The sequence below is a fragment of the Chlamydotis macqueenii genome, chromosome 4, assembly GCF_036417535.1.
Source record: "Chlamydotis macqueenii isolate bChlMac1 chromosome 4, bChlMac1.mat, whole genome shotgun sequence".
Lineage (NCBI taxonomy): Eukaryota > Metazoa > Chordata > Aves > Otidiformes > Otididae > Chlamydotis > Chlamydotis macqueenii.
This window is the reverse complement of record NC_141559.1, coordinates 21,544,682-21,568,636: the sequence shown is the minus strand read 5'-3', so window position 1 is coordinate 21,568,636 and position 23,955 is coordinate 21,544,682. Positions and strand designations below refer to the sequence as shown.

The following is a 23,955-nucleotide window of genomic DNA, read 5'->3' as shown; positions in this document are numbered from 1 at the left end:
TACCACAGCCTACGTCAAAGGCTGCTGACACTGTCCTTAAGGGGAGCTGAAAGGCTTTCTCACGGTCCTTTTTGCAGCTCTGCTGTGCTTTTTCACTCCTGTCAAAGCAAACATCCACGTGTGCAAAATGGTTTTGCATTTGCAAAGAGCTGCAAGCACAGAGCGGAGCACTGTGCATCTCCAAATCTGCGTGTGCCACAAGTAGTTTATAGATTTTCCAAATGAAAAGCATGCAACTGCAGCCCTGACTTCTGCATGGCCTCTCTCTGCCTCAGCACCCAGCATCTGCAGAGCATTTGCATGGCTGTTGAGGTTACTGTCTCTGCAAGGTTCAGTACAGCTGAAGGGGTGGCTGTGAGAACAAAAATCCCAGGTCACCCATCTCCCTAAGCAGAGCAGCAGCAGCAGGGAGATACTCTCTTCTGTTGGAAACACCAAGCACCTACTCAGCGGAAAAAAACAGGCACCTAAAGGAGATTTTTCTCCCATGAAACCACTTGTTGTGGGGCCTGTGCTGAATTATGTACGTAAGTATAGACCTCCCAAGCCCAGCAACACTGTCCTTGCCATCTCTCCCAGCTTTGCAGTCTGCACAACTATTCCAGCAGTACTTTCTTGTGCGCTCCCCAGTAGAATTAATGTTTGCACAGTACTTTGAAGATGAAAGTACTAAGCAACTGCTAAATATCAGGCCAGATTCTAAGCTGGTTTAAAAACTGGCATTTGCAGCACAGCATCTAGGCCCACGATTACCTTGTCTCATTAGAGAGAGACTGTACAGAATGTGAAGAAAAAGAATTTTAAAAAGAAAGAAAAAATACATAAGATAAAGAATAAAGAAAAAATATATAAGCATATGTAGAAAAGTAGCACTGAAGTAATAACCTTCATGCTTTTTCCAGAGTCCCTCTTTCTGCAGGTGAAGAGTACAAATCCGCAGAGCCATGACACCCTTCTCCTTCAAACCTCCTTAAAACTCACCTCTGCTGGGACACCTACAAATCAGTCAGCACTGATTAGCCAGTTGATGTACTGTGACTTCTGCACATTGCACTTACCATAACCATCCTGCTCATAATATTGGGCCGTCCCATCTGTTTACTCAATGTGCTGCTTCATTCCTATCCTCTACCTCGAGTATTTTTGCAGGGTCTTTTTCTGATATATAGGTGCAAGGCCCAGCCCAGGGATACAAAGACATGAACAAAATGTCTTTCCAGTCCTTTGCAGACTTCCTATAATATGGACATGCAAAAGTCAGTCTCAAAGGATAAGCCTCAATAAGTTTAGATCCACTTACTTAGATGTGTGTGTTCCTGTATAAAACCATTGATCACAGAAAGTAACCCAGGAGGTTTAACTCATGCACATGTTACATGTGAAGCAGCTGTGTGTTTTTTCAAAAGGCACGGTGCTGCTGCAGTTTAACGGCTAAATTTACTGCGTATGCTAGATTTTTTTTTTAATAGCAAGAATTGCTCTTAAAATTGCAAACACGTGGTCCGAGACAAAGTTTCATTGGCAAATCAGTCTGTCACTTGAATAAACTGCAATAGATATAAGAGAAGACAAAGTGACTCTTTAAATATTGTAAAAGCTGGCAAGAATGCCTTCCTCTGGGGGCTTGCAATAACACAGCTGGTGCTGAGAGGAGAGAAGGCACCAGCAGACTGCACGCATCTCATGACAGGACACCATGGCTGACGGGAGAAGCACCTCCATCAGCTGGATGTGTGCAGAATGAAGTACTAGCGATGAGCAAGATCATCTTAGGGTGAGGTATTAGAACAAGTCGCCTCATTGAATTGCAGAGACTGATGCTGTGTGGCTTGGATCCAGCCAAATCTCTTAATACATCCACATGATTTAGGAGCCAAACTCAGACTCACTTCAGAAAAACACAGCTCCAGTTATTTCAGTAGGAATCCATACATGCAAAGGGTGTCGATACTCTTTCCATGGCCTTGCTAGACCTTAACTAAATCAGTCACATGTACTATTCATAGAGACACAAAAGGAAAGCCCTCAAAACTCTTCCCATGTGCAACAACAAGACTACTCACTCAAATGCCTAAAATAGTACTGCACTTTTAGATATTAAAATGAAAATATTACACCAAAACTGAGTTCTCATACTGTGAGATTCCAGTGAGTGTTACAAACCAAGAACATTCCCTTTGCAACAACCCTAGTTTTTAAAGAAGGTAAAACCAAACAAAAAACTGAGGCCAGCAGCCTCACTCTACTCCCTTACTGCAGCTCAAAACATAAGAGAAGAGGATGCCTCTATCCACTCAAAAACAGGGAGTCTGCCCATAAACACACACTGCTAGTAGCAGAGAATCACAGGTGCAACCAAGTGGGTTAACTTCCAAGCCTTGTGTCTTGGGCAAAGCTGGATATTTCGCCATCTGCCTGCAGATCTTTCTTACCCCTCCAGTCTCTTTCATGTTCCTGCTCTCCAACTGAAGCCTCTCCCCAGTAAGAAACATCCCTTCTGCCTCTTCAGCATAACTTAGGCTGATGCTCTGCACTTGTAGCCTTAATCTCTAGAAAGCTGGGATGAGATTTTTCAAAAGCACTTAGTGCTGACCTCCCTCTGCTCCAAATCAGTCTGTCTGATCATATTAGCTTAACTACATTTAAGTTTGCCCATGTATATTTTGTCATAATAAACTTACCCCAAAGGAATGCTGCTGCTTTAAAACAAGATTACTAGACCTGTGACTATATTTATGCATCTCAATGAGGAATCTGATTTTCCAGTTTCAGATTGGTGGACTTTTTTTGGAGTATGTTTGTTCTGGTTTAGTACTGGTGGAACAGAGGGCAATGCAATTATATCCTACATCTTAAAAGGAAACAGTCCCCTATAAATTCAGTGCTAAAGAAGTGCTGCACTGGAGACCTTAAGGCTCAAAACTCCAAAAACTAAGGCTTAAAATTAACAGCAATCTCAACCCAGCCAGAATGCGCTCTTTTTTTTTTCAGCATCTGTTAACAACTTTGCACAACCAACACCCAAATACAAATACAGGACTTTACCTTTCATCTCCTCCCTTAAAAAAAAAAAAAAAAAAAAAAGCCAGGCAGTGAGTGTTTCTAAATGATACAAGAAATGACTGTCAGCTGTCACCAGCTCTTTTCCAACACACAAACAGTGGAGAATTAGTTTTCAACTTAGTCCATATGGCACCTCCAGAAAGACCAGAGTAATAGTTGGAGAGCTTTGGCCATAAAACTTATATAGCATAGGACTAAATGTACCCTTACAGAATTGTTAAAAAAAATAAAATTAGTATGTTGAACCTTCTTCTGCTGTATTTTCTCTTTTGATATATATATTTTTTAACTGAATCCATAATTGGTCTATCTAAATGACTGGCAGCAAAGGTGAAGGAACAGCCTGTTAGTCTTGACTGCTGGGCTAATGAATACAGAAGCTGACATGTTAAATTTCTTCACTTCCAATTGGAATTATAAATTATAGACTTCTTTTACATTATCAAAATACCAAGTTCATCTTAAAAATAGAATGATTCCTTGGGGGTGTATTTATAGTGAAAAAAATACATATCTAATGCTGTACTTAGAATATCTTCATATCTTAATACAATTGGATTGATTGTTCCAATTTTGTTCTTATTTTTGGAAATTAAGAAGCAGAATCAGATCATCTTACATTTTTCAAAAGGTCCATCGTTTTGCTTCAGCAGGACACTTCTGAAATTTTCAAAAGCTGTCTGTAATTTAATGTATCCTCCTGCTCTCCTTACAGCTACTTGGCAGGATGAATCTTCCTAGCTTGGACAAGGGCCACTTTATCTGAGTCCCTACAAACTTTGCAGGGAGCTGAACCAAGATCTAAAGAAGTCTGCAGGAACTAAAGTTTCCACCCCATAAAAACCTCTTAATTTGGCCTTCATCCCCAAATAAAGAAGTTCTGCTAAACAAATCATTGAGTTCAAATTAATCAGTTTGTGTGAGAGTAAACACAGCCCATCAATAAAAGTAAAGAAGTAAACCACAGGGAAATGCCTCCAAGCCAGACACAGTGCATTTAAACTCTCCAATTTATTCTGCATGGGAGGAAGGGGAGAGAGCTCTTAAAACTTTTGACTAAATTAGACTTCATTCAAATCATGCCGGTATGAAACCTCAAGGCCCAGCTCCTAATAGTGGTGTAACTGTTTGCGGAAGTGCAGAGGAAAGGAAGATGATCTGCATCGTGGGATGCCAAGAGGAGGGGGGTGCTGAGAAAGGGCTACATGCAGTTACCTTGGCCTCAGGTCCTCTTCTCTATCCGAAAATATACCTGGACAATAAATCACTTGATCTGCCCCAAAGTTTTGACAGCACCTGGAGTGGCTGCTAAAGTCACAGAGAGCAGGGTCAAAGGGAGATACCTCACCACGGTGCTTTCCATTCCCCTGCATTGTCTATACCATTAATGTATATGGCCCTGTTGGCAATGCTGCTTCCTATTGACTATCCCGCAGGAAAAAAAAACAGACTCAAGCCATCTGCACAGTGAATTCCCATATAGCTCAGTTAAGTGCTGCCTGCCTTCAGCTACATTGCCTTGATCTTAGGAAACATTTTCAATTTCCAGAACAGTTTCAACATGAGGAAAGAGGAAGGGACAGGGAAGAACCATACACTTCCAATAAAATTTGTCACCGTTCAGGATTTCTTTCACACAAAATAAATGTATCTTACTAAGTTAGCAGGATCTTCTCCTAATAGTGCAGTTAGCTCTGATAGGAGATAGGCCCATGTACTGTCTTGAGAATAGACTCTCAGGCATACATAAGCATGTAATATCAGGCACACTTCTCTCAAATAAAGGAAAGCATTTGTCATTTCCAGTGTTGACACTGAAAAAGTGGTGTTTTAAATGCTATATTAGCATCAAATCCCAAGGAATCCCCTGAGCAGCCCCTCTGAAGTAGCAAGCCCCACATCAACTCCTGCAATGCCCCTTTCACTGCCTGAAGGAGAAGCAGCACTGCCAGGGAGCATTACTTGCACGGGAGGAGGCAGCAAGACCCATAACACTGCAATGAGCTTGTCAACACGTCACAGCTAAGATGTCTGAAAGACTTTAAGACTTTACTTCTTGCAACCAAGTAAGGAGCCTCTGCAGTGGTGCCATCTCATCTCAACCTTCCACAGAGGTCCAGAGCTTGCCATCTCACTTTGCAGCCCTACTCTGTACAATACGTGTGGACATACCTGCACACTGCCTACCACTCTGGAGATTAGCCAAAAGTACCTTTGTTTTATTTCAATTACTTCAGAGTTGGTAAATTGTATCTCTTATCCATCAATAGGATGGTCTTCATTAATCTGTTCCTCATCATTTAACATGACTAGAAGCCATCACAAAACAGATTATACTGACTATTCCATTAATATCCTGTATTCAGCAAATGGGAAGGAAATTGTATTATTCTGGTAACTGTTTAATGTTTGCCACAAGACACACGAGGCAAATGTGTACAGGAAATGCTTACTTGCCCAGTGTCACCTGATGGATAAGTCCAGACACTCTATTCATTTGCAAGGAAGCCACAAGAAATAACTGCAAAGAAAACCACACACAGTAAGAAGAAAATGAGCTAATAAATACTGCCGCACCATACGCTAGCATGCAAAGCAATGTTTTATTACACATTTTAAAATTAATACATGCTCTTTTTTTGGTATCAACACGCATCTGATTCTTCACACTCCACAAACCCCACACAGTGACAAAATCGAACCCCACTATTGGCACTTCATCACCTGCTTGAAGGCACAGAATGAACCACCCAAGCCCCTACCCTTTCTGTATAGCCAGTATTAAAAGCAACATGAGCCATTTTCTTCTTGTCAAGATCCGTTTTCTTATCTGGCTCCCAAAAGTCACATTTACATTTCCTTATACCAGTTTTTTCCTTGTCTCCTGCTTCACTGAAATATAACCTCTCAACCATGTTATTAGCTTTAGTTTAACAAAAAAAAAAAAAACAACAAACAAACCACACATGCCCCAAAAAAAACCCAAATGAAAAAGAAACCCCAACCATAATATCTGGATTGCAACAGTTACATTTCTGCTTGGCTTCTCTGTAACCTGAGAAGTAGCATTTCCAGAGCACATTTCACACCACAGATGGGCAAAATCACCTTCTGAGGGTGTCCATGTTTCTCAGCCAACCAGGAGAACAAGGCTTTTCATGCAGGTACCCTGGGAGAGATGCGTCCTCATCCAGCTGGAACCCATTTCTGATTTCCCTAGAATTAGGCTCCAGGTGGGGGACAGGACTATAGCAATAACAACACTCAGTGCTGCACAATTTCCAGCCTCTCCTCAACCCACACCATTTAATATCTGGAATATCTAATAATTATTATTAATTGCACCTAACTATAAACTGTGAAACAGATGGAGCAAATGCACAAATAAACTCTGGCACATCTACAGCTCAGCCCCTGCTCTTCAGCTGCATTCAGCTTTACTATGCAAAGTTTGATCTATCCATTATATATGTGCTACAACCAAGCTTTGCAAAATCCGTCAATCTGCAAGCCTTAGCAACAAAACTAACCTAAGAGATGTAAGTGGCAATCTGAGAAGATACTTCCTAGGAATTAGATTTTGTAAACAAACATTTCAGCTAATTGCATTCTTGTTCTCAGTGCAGTGAAAGCTCCATTTAGCCAAAGCACTTGTCTACAGAGTTTAGTTTCTTGCATCTAATGAACACCGATCCTTGTCTTAGCCTCGGCTGGTATATCATCAGGATCAACACGAAATGCTAATGGAGAAAGATGCTCAATATCATTCCAAGTGTTTAAGTTACAACTGCAGCTATTAAAGCAAATCCACTTTACCTGTTCCTCCTCAGGCTCCTCATCCAGACAGACTTAAAAGTTTCCATGGGGGGTAGTGATTCATAAATGGTTACACAGATCAGAGAAGAAAGCCTTTCACCGTTAATTACAGCCAGTGTTTTCTGAACCAAAGCTGGTCATTTTGCCAGCACAACGCATAATTAGCGAGGCTCATTTTATTTCATCGCCTTCACAAACTAGTTCACTTTCTAAAAAGCAACATGGCTGCCTCCAGCAACCATGCTGGCTAGCCAGGAAAATAAGGCTTTGTGCTCCACTTGTCCATAGCAGAAAAATCCAAAGGTTCCCCAATTTTCAGTCCCCTTGCTGGTTCAACGCAGAAATCAGTTGCTGACTGTGGCATCCCTAATATGAGACTTGCAGTGCCCCCATGTACAACTACCACCGCGGTCCCGTGAATCTAGTGCTTCACAATGAAAAAAGCTTCCTCATTTTCAAACTTTCCCACTGCTAAGCCAAAGCGCAGGATATGAGAGAGCAACAGCAGCAAGGAGGACGAGGATGCTTCCTGCCCCTCATGCCTGTAGAGCAACTGCAGCAGGTCCAGCCCCAGTGGCATCTGTGGCATCTTTGCACCATGCGCTTCAGTGACATCACAGAAATTGCAGGAGGGGATGATGCATGATAAGAGAGGCTGGTCTTCACTCACCCAGAGAGAACACTCTCAGACACCATCTGCATTTAAGTAGGACTGTTTCTTTCTTCACACGGCTTGGACTGCCCCTCAACTTCTTTGAGGAGCAACTTCTCCGCAGCAGAGGCTTCCACCGGATGTGCCTCACAAGATCTCAGTTTTGAACTAAGCACCCAAAATACTGGTTGGAACCCCCAGTGCTCACAAGATGGAGCATACTGCTGGCAGCTATTGTTGGAAATGCTTAAGTTATCCTCGTGCAGATTTTAAAAGGCCACTGTTTATGCATGTAAATTCTGAAGGGCATTAGCGGCATTGCTGACACATACTGACAGCCAGCCCAGCTCCGGGAAGGAATAAGCAGCAGCAACTGCCTGAATAATTGATGTGCTTTTACTCTGCCCCATGGCCCAGTTATTACATTGCTCACTCTCTTCAACTGCCTGTGGTTTCTAAATTAATTAGAAATCTTAATGTCACGGCCAGTCAGTTTAAAAAAAAAAAAAAGGCACCAAGAACAAAAGAAGAGAGTGCTTCTCGTGCCCTTGAGCCTTACAATCTCTTACTTTGGCCTACCCATGCAAGGAATAAAAGCACAGTCTCAATTTCTGAATCTTCGGACCCTGCTCACCAATACTAACAGCAGCACAGCATGAAATTCACTCTACTTCCCAAAAACCCCAATTTAATGAGAGTGAACACCCCCATCAAGGTCACCTCTCCCATAAAATGGGGCAAAGCCTTTCCTAGGGGACAGCGCACACGCAGAGCAGCTAGCATCTCTTCAATACAATGAAATACGTCTGATATGTCTCTAGCCCGGCTATTGCAACCTAGCGCCACATGGTACCAAATGAAAGGACGCTGCTGAAGTCTGGAGGATTACGGAGCTTGCAGTCATCCTGCTCTTACAGTCAACAGAGCTAAATGACTCTGTGGGAACCCCTTTTAGGGGCTGAAAAAAAATTGCATGCAACCACCTGACCTCAGAGAACAGAGGAAGCTGATAAAAATGTTGATCAAACATTGATCAAATATAACAATGTGAGTGGCCATTTCTTTGCTACATACACACTCTTATCTACTTACAGTATTGTTTATGATTAAACTTAAAAACAATGTCTACAGCTCTTAAGAAACTCAATGGGAATAACTCCACTGTTTGAGCCACATTGCATTAAACCATGGGCAGTTTCCTTGGAAAGTTTAGCCGTGATGAATCTGGGGGTATTTTTAGTTTCTTACTTGCAGAAAGAAATACTAATTATTTAAAAAATCTCTTTTCAACTGTACCAAAAGCATAAATAAACACAATTGGATTTGTTGAGATAATTTTAAATTGCACAGATAACTGACTAATATTTCACCTTCTTATAAAAGAGCAGTGAAATACTAGTGAAATTCAACAGTGCAGCACAGTCTTTCTCTTTGCCACCACATCGCATCTTACTGTAATCTGCAGGACACTGAGGGAGAGAAAGGTATAAACCATCTTTCCATTACTGCCCTTGGAAAATTCATAATTTTAAAGACATTTATTTTTCAATCTTTCTTTTTGATACACATAAACCGACTTACACTCAAAGAAATGAGTTCTTTGAGTCCTCAGTAAAGTTATCCTACTTCTCCCATACATGTTAAGTGCCCGAACATGACAATCCCAGGGTAGAAAAATGAACTGGCAATGGTGATACAAGGCTTTATGGAGTTTTAAATGACACCATAAATCCTAATGCAAGTATCCAACAAAATGAATCCCATTCATTAGCACATGGAAGGTAACTCAAAACACTGTGAGCCAAAACTACAGGAGAGTGTGGTTCTCTAAAAACTTAATGCATTTTGATCAAGTGTTTATCTGGTCCTAGAGCTTCTCCCTCTATCTGCTATTTTTCCTCTCCTGACATAATTTTGCATCAAATTGTTGCTTGTAGAGTCCGCCATGAAAAAAACACAGAAAGATCAAAGCAAGTTGCAAATTTAAGCCCTTTCAGTGCGTTTCAAAATCCTTCTAGAAGAACTGAGATGGCACTTCCATTTGTAGGGTAGGAAGACTTGTGTCCAGCAAATTGTAATTCTGACACATGAAGAAGGTGGCATTGGTCCACTCTATGGTTTGTTTGCATTTGTCATCTTGGCTTATATACTGCCTCTGAAATGCACCTGCCAATTATCAACAGTATGGCACTGCAGATGTAGTGAACACAAGATGTCACTCACATGCATTTTTCAAATCCAAGCAATGAAATGAAGCGTCTCATAAGAACACATTACGTGTTCATACAGAAGCTTTCCTGACCTCTGCAACATCTCCTATCTGTATCTTTTCCCATCTGTGTTTCTAAATCTCACTGTGCTTGCTTTGCTATATTCAAATGTACAGATCTTCATATTACATATTTCCTTTTGCTCTCCATACTGTACCATCTACATACATGTCTTCTCACTTTGAAGTTATATGTTATTACAAAAATTAACTGAAGGGCTCAGCTCATGTAGATTCCTCTAGGTTACCTGCAGTAATAAGGAAGCAATGCACAGGCTTTAAGGCAGACGTGGGGTCCTGATCTGTCCTCTGGATCACCGTACAACTGGAAGGATGTACCAGCTGAAGTAGGACCCCCACTCTTCAACATGGCCATGCCCTTCTTGCCCAAATTCTAGATCACTTGTCTCCGGAAAGGAGCAAAGTGCTAAAACACACAAGGTCCTGCAGGGGTGCTCGCCTCAGCCTTTCAGAGAAGGTGGAAGAATATACAGGAGACAGTAGTGTACATAGTACAGCTTTCCGCGCTGCTTTTCAGAACCTAGTCTTTCAAGATGCAGCCCCTGGCAAAGTGACTCATGAAAGTTTGATGAACAGCATTTTGTTTAACACCAGCAACTGAGCCACAGCCCTGTTGAGCTGCATTGCCCAAGCAAAATGTCACAACCCAAGAGGATCAAGAGACTCGATTGCAAGAGGCAGGCTCGCAGGCAGAAGAGGAGCTCATGACCTCTGCAGCAGGGTGCACCACCCCACAAGTTACTCGGTCACCGAAACATGAGGAGGCTGCTGTAACACTGATGAACACTAAGCCTCCTTCAGTACTTGCCCACTAGGCTGCAAGGCTGTGCTAGGCAGTCTTGCAAATATCAGGAAGCCCACAGCCTTTTCCATTGACGCATATAAACCTTGATTTTTTTCCCCTTTTACTTTTTTCACTTCTACATGCACCAAAAAAATTCAGTGTCCTACTCCCTACCATTTTGCTTCAGCGTGTTCATGCTCTGCTGCTTTTGTTCCCCTGCTCCTGTTCCATAAACGAATATTCTCAAGAAACAACTGTGTCTGCATTACTGAAAATACACAAAACCCATATGCAGAGACAGTGCTATAGGCTCATGCAACGCGAGCAGGTCGAGCAGTTTAACATTTTAGCATAGCTATCAAATGCAGCTAGACTATATGGTCCGGTAATTACCTTTTCTTGTTCTTCAGGTGCTAAAAATCCACATGCTATTTTTTGCAGTGTACCATCTTCAGCATTTCTGGAAAAAAAAATTAAAAAACATTTATACTTTACTCAGAGGACTTACTAGGCACTCATGAACTTTCTGCTACATGTACACCAGAGAATACAGCAATGAACTAGTTTTGCTCAACAAATTTGATTTTTAGAAGCCAGTAAGAATTTCTAGTCTCTATGAAGCACATCTCTATATGGGAAGACAGTACTAGCATATAACCAACAACAGTTGGATGAAAAATCAGTGGAAGCTATCACTGCCAAAAACCCCTTAGAAATACAAGTAGTTATCAAAAACACGTGCAAATACATGAGTATCTCTTCACCATAACAGACTCCAGTGTGATCTGGATAAACTATTGTTAGACTAGAGGATTTACCAGAGACTTTATTCTGATTGTTGCACCAGAATAATAAATAAATATCTAGTTTGAAAAAAAAGGTAAAATAAATTATGATTGTAAGGAAGTTAATTCCTGTTCCTCAGCAGTTACATCTTAAATTTCCTCCATCCCCTTATATCTTCACTATTTACTTCTAACTATAGTGTTAGATGCTAAATGTAATACTAATCGACAAAAGCATGAAATGCATAGATCCAGGTCAGCCTCCTGGAAGTGTTGGTTTTATTAGGTTTAATTACACATGAAAAATTGCTCCTCACAGTTGAGATTGCTACAGACGAAACTTCACTGGGAATCACTTTTGTCAGAGTCGTCTTGGATGGCACAGGACCCTGGCATCCAATCCCACCCCAATTAAACATTTGAAAAATAAAATAAAAAACCCATGCAAAGGAAACAGCAATGAGTCCTCCCATCTGAATTTTGCTTTCAACATTATCTACAAGCCTAGTTCATTTTCTGCAACTTGTAGAGGAGAATACAGGACACTTCATTAGGAAGAAGTGTATTAAAATGAAAAACTATAAAGCCTGATTAAAAGAGGATCCAGTCTTAACCTAAGGCCCATTGCTCCAGTTGCAGCGGCAGGTCCCTAAGCCTTTCCAACAGGGAGAGTAGCATCGCTTTCCCTCTGCTGCTGTGGTCCCACACCCTGGACCATCCTATACTCAAAAACTTTGCAGACTGAAAAACTGATCCTAGGGCTCCAGTTTCACAACTCAGCTGATTCAGAATGGTCCTACTTTAATCTTTGATGCCAAAAAAAGGAAAGTTTCAGCCCCAGCTCTATGCACTCTTCGTCAGATAACTCTCCTGAGAGTATGAAAAGAAGGAGGCTGAGGCATTAGTCCCCAACGCATAATTCATTTTATTTATGTACTAAAGGCACAATCACTTGCATTCAGTAACCCTGGAAGTCAGACAAGTAAATTTAAACTTAAAACAAGGCTTGAGAGTCCAGCATGCATGCCATTGTTTGAGTGATTTCTCTATAATAGCCAAGTATGGATGTTCTGGAATAAAAAGAGACCTATTCCAGGTTGCCTGACAGGGAAAAAAATGCCTCTGTAAGCAATAAACAGGGGTTTGGACCATCTAAGAAATTTACAGGCAAACTCAGGGTAAGACCAGCTATTATTTCTCACTGTACAAACGAAAAAGTCTCCAGATGTTAGCTCTTTTTAATCTTGGATTTTGATCAAATATATACAGTTTCAGTAGGAAAAAACCACTTTTTACAAGCGTAGAGGCGACCAGGCAACACCTCATGAGGGCATCCATGTGCTTTATTTCTAGGAAAAATGCCATTTATTTAGACTACTCTGCTTGTGTTTTATAGCAAAACCTCCACCTGGTTTCAAAAAGCTTTTGGAGAATAACTCTGATCTGATGGCAGCAGTATAGAGCAAAGAAATGGTGGTTTGACTAGTCTAAAGAAGTTAATGTTTGCTACCCCATTACCTTGCAATGACTTTTAAAATGAAATTAAAACAAGATCTTTGTTTAATTTATGATACCCAGATTTCACTTCTGCTTGGAGCATAAAGGGCTAGAGATAGCAGAATATACAATGGTTTATGACTCTTCTGTGTCATTTTAGGATTCAGACCATGCTCTCCTCCCAGCTCACCTTTATTTTATCATAATGTGTGTGTACTGACTGGTAAATCTTTCTTGCCTTCCCTCCCCAAGTGCCAAACATATAACCTTGAGTTGGCCTCTGCCACATGCTATTTCTATGCAGATTTCAAATATAGTTTGGGGAATTCTTGTTCTTATTAAAATAAGAAGGCAACAATACAGGGATTCCTGCACAGCAAAGATCTTGCAAAATTCTTTTTAGAGAGTCAGTACTCATTGCAGGAACAAAGGGGATTTGGCGTTAGCCCTAAAAGATAGAATAAACACACTAAAGAGAGAGACATTGCTTTACCTCCGACTCCTGTTAATACTCGCAGCAGTACAGCTCCTGCCTCATATGCAAGGGAACCTCATTTTTATTTTCCTTTACTGCTTTCCACACCACTCAACTAACCTGCTCCCCTCTAAAACCTACAGTACTTCTTCTCAGAAGGCATTCGTCATTTCTTACCCAGTGTCGTGGTTTTGTTTAGTGAGGGGGGGCCTAAGGTGGTAGCTTCTGTAGGAAACTGCTAGAAGTCGCTCCCCTTTGTTCAGGGGACTTGGCTGGGCCTAGGGCGGACCCGCTGCTGGCCAAGGCCAAGCCAATTGGTAGCAGAATGTCCCATGATAACGCCTCTGCGATAATGTATTTAAGAAGGGGAAAACAGAAAAAAAAAAGAGAAGATGTGAAGAAGCTGAGCGGGGGCAGAGGCGCAGAGGGGGAGGTGCAGGCCTCATGGGCCTTGCAGGCCTCACCCTCTGGCCTCTCGCCAGGTGGCTGACTGGGCCCGACTCGGTCCAGCCCGGCTGCAAGAAGTGGAAAGGAGATGAGAAGTGAACAAGATGTAAAAAGATCCTGAGAGACATCTACCAGCCTGTTGTGAGGAATGGCTGCAGACACCAAGGTCAGTGAAGAAGGAGGGGGAGGAGTAATGCGGCTCCTGGCCAAGATTCCCCTGCAGCCTGTGGTGAAGACCATGGTGGAGCAGGTTGTCCCCCTGCAGCCCATGGAGGTCCACAGAGGAGCAGAGATCCACTTGGAGCCTGTGAAGGACCCCACATCGGGGGAGGTGGATGCCTGAAGGAGGATGTGGCCTGTGGAGGGCCTGCTGGGGCAGCCGTTCTGAAGGGACTGCACCCCATGGAAGAGATGACCCACGCCGGAGCAGTTCCACGAAGGACTGCGGCGGAGGGGTGGGACCCCATAATGGAGCAGGGGAGGAATGTGAGGAGTTCTTCCCCCAACCATGAAGCAGCGGCGTGAAACAACATATGATGAACTGACCGCAACCCCCATTCCCTCTACCCCCCTGTGCCGCTCGGGAGGGGAAGGTAGTAGAGATAATGTTAAGCTTGGGAAGAGGGAGGGGTGGAGGGAGGTTATCTTGTTCTCTGTCTCATTCTCCTGCTGTTTGTAGTAATAAATGAATAGTTTTCCCCAAGTCGAGTCTGTTTTGCCCGTGACGGTAACTTTAAGGATTTCTCCCTGTCCTTGTCTCAAACCTCGAGCCGTTTTTCTTATATTTTCTCTACCTGTTCTCTCAGAGGGTGGGGGGAGTGAGAGAGAGACTGCGTAGTCTGGTCCCGATCGGGGCTGAACTACGACACCCAGTTATACTCTGCCTGAACAATCTGGCAAGTGGTTTCACTGAAGATGCTAATGGAGAGGGGAAATCACCTTCTCCTTGCTCCACGCTATGTTACCCTGGAACTCTACCTGCAGAGGTTACTGGTAAATGGGTAACATAGATACTTCAACACAGCCTGCTCTTACTAACGTGACTGCTGGCATTTATACAGCTAAATATTTTGAAATCCTCTGCTATGGTGAGTAATGCATCCCCTCAAACAGGACAAGGGCATACTGTTCTGCATCACTAGATGCCAGAAGAAGTGCAATTAATCTGCAAACCAGTGTGCTGCTGCACCTCCATGCCAAAACAGAAGCTGCTATTAGGGAGAGCAACAATAAACACTTTCTGTTCAGCAACAGCAAAGGCTGGGAGGAGAATCCACCAAGATGGGATGGCTCACCCTCAAGCAGCTGTTTTCACTGCAAAAAGGCAAATGGTCTGACTTCAGTCATTAATGATCACAACAGAGGGACTCACAAAAAGAAATACATAAAGGTTAAGGCAACCAGCAGGAGGCTTATGAAAAACGCTTGTTTCCTAAAACATACCAAGCACCTCGGTTTTGGCTCTGTTCAAGTACAAGAGTGAGCACCCGGCGTCATGCTTTTGGAGAGGAAAATCCATATGGAGGAGCATAGCATCACTCCTGGGCATTAGCGTCTCTGCATCAGCCCTATGAAACCAAATCAGCAACTTTCATCTATAGTGACTTAATTAACATGCACCCTACAGATCTCTCCAAATCCATTGCCATCCTCCATTACCAAGCTCTTTTGATGAAAGTGATTAAAACTAACAATTATAATTTGTGTTAGAGATGCCTCTAGAGGCTTCAGCTAGGCCCAGACTTCATTGTTCACAGAGCACAATGCAAAGAAATCTCTCTCCCAGAGAGCTCATTCTCCAAGAAGACAAGGCAATCAAGGAATAGTAGGAAAAAAGGTATGGAGACAAAAAATAGTTGCTCAAGGTCAAACAGAAGGACACCGATGGAGCTAGAACAAAACACACCTCCTCTGTGGAGCACTCATGAGTCCATGCCGACTCTCCAATACTAAGCTGATCAACTAATACACTTTATTTATCAAGTGTCAAGAGCAGATTAAGTAGTTCATAGTGTTACTCGCTGTTCTGTGTTTGATTATGTAATTTTGTGGTGGCTCCCCAAGCACAGCTAACCATGACAGCAAAAGAGTTACCTTCCCTTCACCTTCCAAAGAAATGCTTCCCATACATTTTTGTGCTCATTACTTACAAATCGATCCTCCTCAATTTTTTTATTCTTCCATCAATGCTTTCAACAAAGAATGATTGCTCAAGCGCCCTTCTCCACCTTGCACTTCCACGTTTTTTAAGGAATGGTAAATCTCAATATGCATAATTATACTTGCAAATGGATCATTTTATCTTGTACTCTTCTATTTTAATGGGATTGTGTAGTCAAATCTCTACAGTAACATTTAAAGTCAAAAGTTCCTACGTCATTCATATGTGTCTTAGATATTTAAAAATATTAATACGCAACTAGTGATATTACAAAAGGTTAGACTTCTAACTACCTGGCCCAGTTATGACACCATAAATCTGATACAGTTTTCCCTTAATACTAGAAAAGTCTTTCCAAGGAGGTATAACTGGAATTTAATAAAACTTCCTGCCATATAATCCATCGGCAAGAGAATGCTTCTGTTGTGCTTTGTACAGGGAAAGAACAAAGCACGAGTGTGCAAAGTGAGTGAAGCTTTTAGTCTTTGCAAACAACTTTCGTGCATAAAATATTAAAAGCAATGCTAAACTAAGCTCTGGCAAGAATAGCAGGCAATTCACTGCAACTCGTATTATGAATGTCTTTGGTTTATCATTTAAAAAACATTATAGTCTACCATTATGGTTGTGTATCACAGTGCTGTACATTAACCTCTGTAATTTTCCAACATGGTATATTGCAGTAACACAAATTAGGCTATCTGGCAAAAATGCTTAAAAAGACACAATATTTAAAGCAAGCAGACAGGAAAGATCCTTGCTCCTTCCTGCCAAAGATAGCAGGAGAAAGTTCAGTCCTCTTTTCCTCAAAGCAAATGGTAAAATCCCATTAATTTCCCCTGAAACCGACAGATCTGCAGCATCTGGGAAAGGATTCAGTCTAAATACATCACAGACATTAACAGATGAATGATTTAGGGGAGAAGGGTCACCTGCTCTCATTTTAACACTTCTGTGTAACAGGAATGGAGTAGGTAATTTCTGTAAGCTTGAAAATGCTTTGTGGGCTTTCAGCAGGATTTTCCCTTCAGCAGTTTTTGCCTTCTGTCTCCATTTTCTTCTTGTTCATACACCTAATGGTGCATGAAATCTGTTATTTGAGTGTACAAGAAGTTTAAGGCCTACCCTTGATATTTACTGTTGTAGGGCGCCCATGGATGGAATTTTGTTCTCCTATAATTAACAGGGAGACATTTACATTTCATATATTCTGGAACAATCATATCCTTTCCACTAAGGAAACAAACCACAAGCTAAATTTTCACCTACAAGTTAGGAAGTTTTCATAGTAAGACATCTATTTTAGGTACAGAAAAACAATCATAATAAAATGCTCATCATGTTTGCAAATGACTCTAATTTCCAAGATGAAATTTGTCTGCTCATAAATACATCTAGCAACTAAACGAGAAAGATTAATTTGGTTTTGTAACATTTTTCAAAGATATTTTTTCTCAATGGGATAAGAAAGAGACTTTTAAAAAATGCAAAAAAAGAAATAAAAAAAGAAGAGGACGTAGACCAACGCTAGTACAGCAACACTCGCCTAACGTGTGTTGGAGTCACGCTTCTGCTCCGCATCATGCAGAACATGCACTTAAACCTCGTCGCTTCCCTTATGAGGCTGCTGGGATGCTGCTCTCCTTCCTATATAACCACCTGGCTCCCTTCCCTCATTTTCCACTTCTAACATATGAAACAGAACCTCCGAAACCCCATCCAAACCCATACACTTCTGTGAAATATATTGAGTTTGAGGAGAAAAAGGTCAGCTTCATTTTTTCTCAACCAGCTCTAGCTCCCAGCTGTCAGGACCAACGGCTGCTAGGGTTAAGTGAGACTTTTTGTGCCTGTCTTTGGAGCAGAAAGCAGCCACTATTTCAGGCTGGTATCCCAGGGATTTTTTTCCAAGCAATATACTGGTCCCAAGTGGTATTAGAAGCAAGGAATCAGGCAGTTACGTGACGCCCAGGCCCCAGTATGGGCAGACCCAGAGGGTTCCCTGCAACAGCAAGGCATTTAATGTGCCACGAGAATAGAGCCTGGAGTCCTGCCAAATCTAATCCTGGCTATGCGCACCACAGCTGGATTTCTTCAAGTAGGGGCTATTACACTGGCACACCGCTGACCAAACTCTTCTGTTTCATGTAAATTCCCTGCAAAGACCTTAGGAGAGAAAACTGATTAATCCTAATTAAAATGAAAGTCAAGGAAATGACACAGTCTGTTGAATCTATTTGATGAATCAAAAGCCTCCCTCATTTCTATGTTAATTGTCTTTTTACAAATGTGCAGTACCCTCATATGCACAGAATAATGTTTTCGTATTTTTCTTCACTTGGAACATCGTGGGCCAGATGTTAGAAAGCACTTGGAGAGGCCTTCTGCATTATCGGGCCCCTGCAGAAGTGCCTAAACGGATGCCAAGTCCTTTCTCAGACTTCTCATGGCTTTAACAAAAAATCACAGCCTGCAGCAATGTGACAGCTCAGACACTGACTAGGGAAGGACTGGCACTGGGCAGGATGCAGCACCACCCAAGCATGCTGAAAGGTGTGCAAGATGGCCCAATAGCATTGGGCAGGGAATATGCGATGGGTTAAATTAAACCAACATAAACCCACCAAATCCCTGCTCTCAATTTGCGTGAGTCTGATAACACTTCAGTGAAATATCATTGCTCGAGTTTTTATCAAAAGGCTACTTGCACATAACACTGTATCACAGTAAGGACATTTGGGAAAGCAATCAACCTGCAAAAACATTCTTGAATTGCAGAAATGCAGAACAGACCCTTTCAAGGACAGTTCAACTTATGCTGTGAGGGATTTAAAGAGGAATGAACCAGTACACCAGCTGATGAAGAGGCGGAATGCATTTGGCATAGGAGAGTCTCCTTCTCTATACATACATACGTAATACATTAAAAAGATCCATATTCAATTTGTATCCAATCAAATTTGTATGTTGCCTATAGTTGGGAGGGCAAAGCTAACCTAAGATAAGTGGTAAAGACACACTGGACGAAATCCAGAATCTGCTGTGTTACTTGCTTAGACACCATTTATTATGGTTACATTTTATTATAAAGTAGTAAAAAATTACAAGGCAACATCCTGTGTTATTTCCCACTGGGATAAATGATACAGATGTACTATTAAATCGCAAAACCAGCACCAGTCTGCCAGGCTACATTCCATTTGTGTCTTTATAATGTGTCAATAGGCTGACCTTTATGCCTTCTGATGGTAAAGCTATTTATGTTATAGATATTTAAATGTGCCATAAAATGCATAGTACTACACAACCCTAGAACTCTTCCAATCTTTACCAAAACAACACATACAAAGCAAAAATCCCACTAGACACCAGAATCAAAAATCAGGACATATTGGCTCCATTTTTTCCATGCTAGATCAATGTTATGAGGTTTTATTTTTAAATCTCATTATAAAAGAGGGTTAATGCAACCTTTCTCCTGTGCATACATTCAACCCATAGTTTTAATCTTGGTTTATAGATTTTTGTCCTTTCTCCAAACGGCTTTCTTTAAAATCTAAATGCCTGGCTTCATGACGTGTTGGGTGATGGGATATGTCCTACCCTCAAGCTGAACCCCAGGCCACTAGGCAGTCCTATCCTGACACTTGTCACCAGAAACAGGAGCTGCAAGACACCTGCCCTAGCTCTGTATCTCTATTGACAACAGCTGGGGAGGTACTCATGAAGGTCCACCACAGCTTGCAGCCCAAGGGCATCCTGAACCATGGAAACACACTGGATGGTCCTACAGGGATCTCACTGAACCTGGAGGACAGCAGTCAGGGACGGTCACTGTGGATCACAGACTACATGTGAACTAAGACATGATCTCAGCATAGTCGCTGGCGCTGAGTGTTTGAGGGCACCTTTCCTATGAATGTGCTTTCTCTGCTTAGCCTCCACCAGTTCCTTTGAAAAGGCCAGCCTTGCAAGAAATCAAGATAAACACTCACAGGTTTGCTATTAAATAGGCAGCTTGTGGGAAATGTCAAGATAAAAACATGGATACTAGCATACAATAATTATCTTAGCCACATCAATGGTCTCTTAATGTCACCCCCAAGTTTTGTTAATGTGAAACAAAGCGAATGGACCTTAGAAACACAGGTGGGAGAATGGGAGAACCAGATGAGGGAGACACAGAAATTAATATCTGGTGCTAGATGGTCACAATTAAAAAGCCCATCCATGGCCTGACTATGGACACTCGGGCCAGAAGTAGGTTGCAGTCACTGGAAGTGGTGGATGAGGATGCATGAACAGCAAAGTATAATGGTTTCGGTCTAAAACCAAAGAAGCCTCAAGACTGTTGTCAAGGCACTTCTTGCACGTATCAAGTTCTTTATTAATATAAAAGATAAGCAGGCAAAAGGAAAGGATGAAAATGCAGCCTGGGAGGGCACACTGGAAGGAGGGCTACATGCTCCAGTTGCTGTCCCCCAAGCAACTGGCATGTGAGGATAAGGAAAAGTTGCAAACATGCCAACTAAATAGTTTTCTGCAGGAATCACGTCTTGAAACAATTATGGTTGAAATAAGGGCCACTGATACTTCAGGAACTTGTTTAAAAAGAAGTCCTTAAAAGAAAATTACCATAGAAAACAAGCTTGGGGTATTTCTCGTCCGAGAACGACTTCAGAGCTTAATGCATTAGAAATGCAATTGTATCAGAACATGGAACTAGGATTGCCCATGCTCAAGCTGCAGGTAGGAAAATGCCAGGCTAAGCCACTTCATTACAGTGCTTACAATCAAAGAGAGAGAGAAAGTGGCTGCCTCTCCACTCTGACAAGTTTTTAGTTGCATCTAGAAATTACCTTCTACTTTAAATTTCATTCCAAGATTGTGTCTAATAGAGGCTGCTCAAGATGAGTTTGTCACACTTCTAAATAATTATTATTAACGCGACACTAACATCCTTCACTGGAGTTTACACCACCTAAAGCATCTTTCAAAAAATGTCCTTATCATTAAACCTAGCATCCAATGTGACTGAAATGCAAAAATATCTTGACCTTTTAATTTCAAGTGGCTCACAAGTCACGGTTCCTCCTTCATAAGGAGGCCCATCACCTTTTCTATTTTGGTGACAGTAGTAAACAGCTTCTGAAGTGCAGAGGAATACCTTCCCGTACAGAGGATGATTAACTCACACATACGTGCAACCTTAGATGATACCAATGTCCAACACAAGACTAAAGGTTATTAACAGGCTGCATTGTCTCAAGGCAATGTGGTCCAATCTACAAGTCCCAGGATGACCAAATTTTCATGAGCATCCTCCGTGACCTTTAAATGAGCTTCTACCAGCTCATTTTATGAGCTTTGCAATCTGTCAAGGAAAATACCACATGGGATCCTGACGCACTGAAGAATCACCAACATTGCAGCACTGGCAAAGCATGGGCTTTGGAAATCCTGTGCTGCCAGGATCTGAAGCCACCAGGGAAGCAAGGGGTCTCTAAGCAGACACCCTCATGAATTTAACTATGCAACGTTCAGGGAGAAACCCTCTAGCTAATGATGACGATTTTAAAAAGGGAGGGAAAAAAAAAAAATCCTCCTGCTCCCCTTAAAGCTGAAAATAAAACTTCCCCAAAAGGAGAGGCTCCAAGGAAACTGCACAGTTCATGCCCTGACAAAATTTTCTTTCAGTTTTCTAATGGGCAAATCATCCCACAAGTTTTAAAGATCTGTAAATACTGCTAATACAGACACTAAAGGATTTCTGTAAAAGTAAAAAAACAAATTAAATGTAGCATGAAGAAATCCATGAGAGGAAAAATCTTACCAGTATCTCCCCATATAGTTAGTATGCAATACCTCATTCAATATCTTACTCCTGAGACATGAAATATCTATATGACAGGCATATAAAGACATCTCTGGCTTCAGTTATTTTGGAACTGACTTCAACTGTCTTTGCCTTATTACCCAAGATAGCATGATGTCATCAGAAGCCTTTTAATGTCTTTTAAGACCTTTTCCAGTTATTCTTAAATTATTAGGTGTGAATATGTGCATGTGTGTGGTATTTCTTTATTTCTGTAACCATGTGATAAACTGCAGTGCCACAAGATAAATTGCATTCAGTTTACACATTTGACCTTCTCACTTGAACTCTGCCTGTTAATCCATTTCAGCTGGGACTATTTCTAATATGCCATACTTAAGAACAGCTTTCAAACAGCTGTAGAGGCTTCTTTTCTGTGTGTTTTAAAATAGATTTTGCATTAAAAATATTTTCTTCTTTGCACCAGAAAGTGCAACAGATTACAAACAGACAGATACTGACTCCTAGCAGCTCCAAGATAAAGTGTTGGACAAGTCCTGAGCCAAAAGGGAGCAAGAGCTGCTTTAGGTGTGCAGCAAACTTCTCTGATGTGGGCCACTTACACCTTTAATGGTGTCTTTGACAACATCTGTCACACACCCTGCAAGCCCGTTAAATCCTCAGGAGCTATCATCCTCCATGAGTTTTAATGAAGGTTTAGATACTCAAGACTGGCCTTCACGTACATCACCCCATCTCATCCCATTTCATGGTGAAACATTAACCCACCATAGAGGTCTTCTCATGGGCACCCAATTAAAACAGATGCTCCACCACTACCTGCTCAACTCCACCCAAGTAATTTGTATAATCCTCCCTTTTCAGGAAAATTTCTGGAATTAAGAACAAATGCCTCAACTTGTGTGTTGTGATATAAAAAGGGTAACCAAGAATCAAATCACTTCTAGTTTTCCCTTTGGAAAAGATAAGTAATTGTCATTGATGTTACCTTCCCAAAGGCAGCACATAACCAGAGGTCACTAACACTTTGTGTGTTTGAAAAGGTCACTGCTTTTCAACAGCTCAAATATTTTATTTTTTAAATTTCCTCGCTTGGTTTCATTCTAAATTTTTTTAAAGGTAAACGATAAAGTTTTGTTTGCAGTCAACCAGCATAAACAAATCATCTCTCAACTGCTCACCACAAAGGACAAGAATAAGTGTTTTAATAACTTGCTTATATATCCGTGACAGAAGAGTCCTTCTGTTGCAGAGCTGCCGCTTGCATTTGACACACCTGACCAAATAGCAAAAACACAGCTTTCTCAGCTTCTTCTTGAATCTCAGGCAAGATGAATGCTCCTGGTAGCACTTCTCTCTCATTCAGCTGATGGGTACATTTACTAGGCATTGCAAAGCATCCAACTGCCCAGTTTAAGCATGTGCTTAACTCTACATATGCTCTAAAATACCAAGATTCGTTGGCACATGCTGCCACACCATTCTTAATACAGAGCTTAAACCTTAGCATTACTGCTGCAGAAGGAAGACAAGCCAGCCCCCTTCTCATCTTCAAATAACTGAGAAGACTCAGCAGCACCTGTAAAACTAATGTGGATGAAAACTAAGGATGTGGTGAAGGGCCTTGGCAGACTAGGATGTTGCTGTATTTTTCCAAAAGAACTCTGATGGCATCAAATAGACAAACATGACTGGCTGTTGTAGTTTGTCCCCACTCAGAACCAAGCTATGCAATCTCTCACTCACTCTCCCCACCCTCCAAGAGAATGGGGGAGAGAGAATATAACAAAAAGGCTCAAGGTTTGAGATAAGGACAGGGAGAGATCATTAAAGTTACCATTACAGGCAGAACAGACTCGACGTGGGGAAAACTATTTCAATTTATTACTAATAAAACCAAAGTAGGATAATGAGAGAGAACAAAAACAACTCCCCCCCCTTCCTCTTCCCAGGCTTAACTTCATTTCGGATTACCTCCACCTCCTTCCCCACCCCAAGCAGCACAGGAAGAGAACAGGGAATGGGGGTTATGGTCAGTTCATCACATGTTATTATCTACTGCTCTTTCTTCCTCAGGGAAAGAACTCCTCGCATTCCTCCCGTGCTCCAGCGTGGGGTCCCTCCCATGGGCCACAGTCCTTCATGAACT

The 23,955-nt window shown here is 41.7% G+C and overlaps 1 protein-coding gene across 1 annotated transcript in view; it reads right to left on the bottom strand.

Annotated features, from left to right (window-relative positions):
* ADGRL3 (adhesion G protein-coupled receptor L3) overlaps positions 1–23,955 on the bottom strand; it is a 553,885-nt gene that overhangs the window by 447,440 nt on the left and 82,490 nt on the right. The window contains exon 2 of the mRNA XM_086746193.1: positions 10,999–11,065. The gene's annotated coding sequence lies outside the window, so the exon portion shown is untranslated. The remainder of the gene's footprint in view (positions 1–10,998; positions 11,066–23,955) is intronic.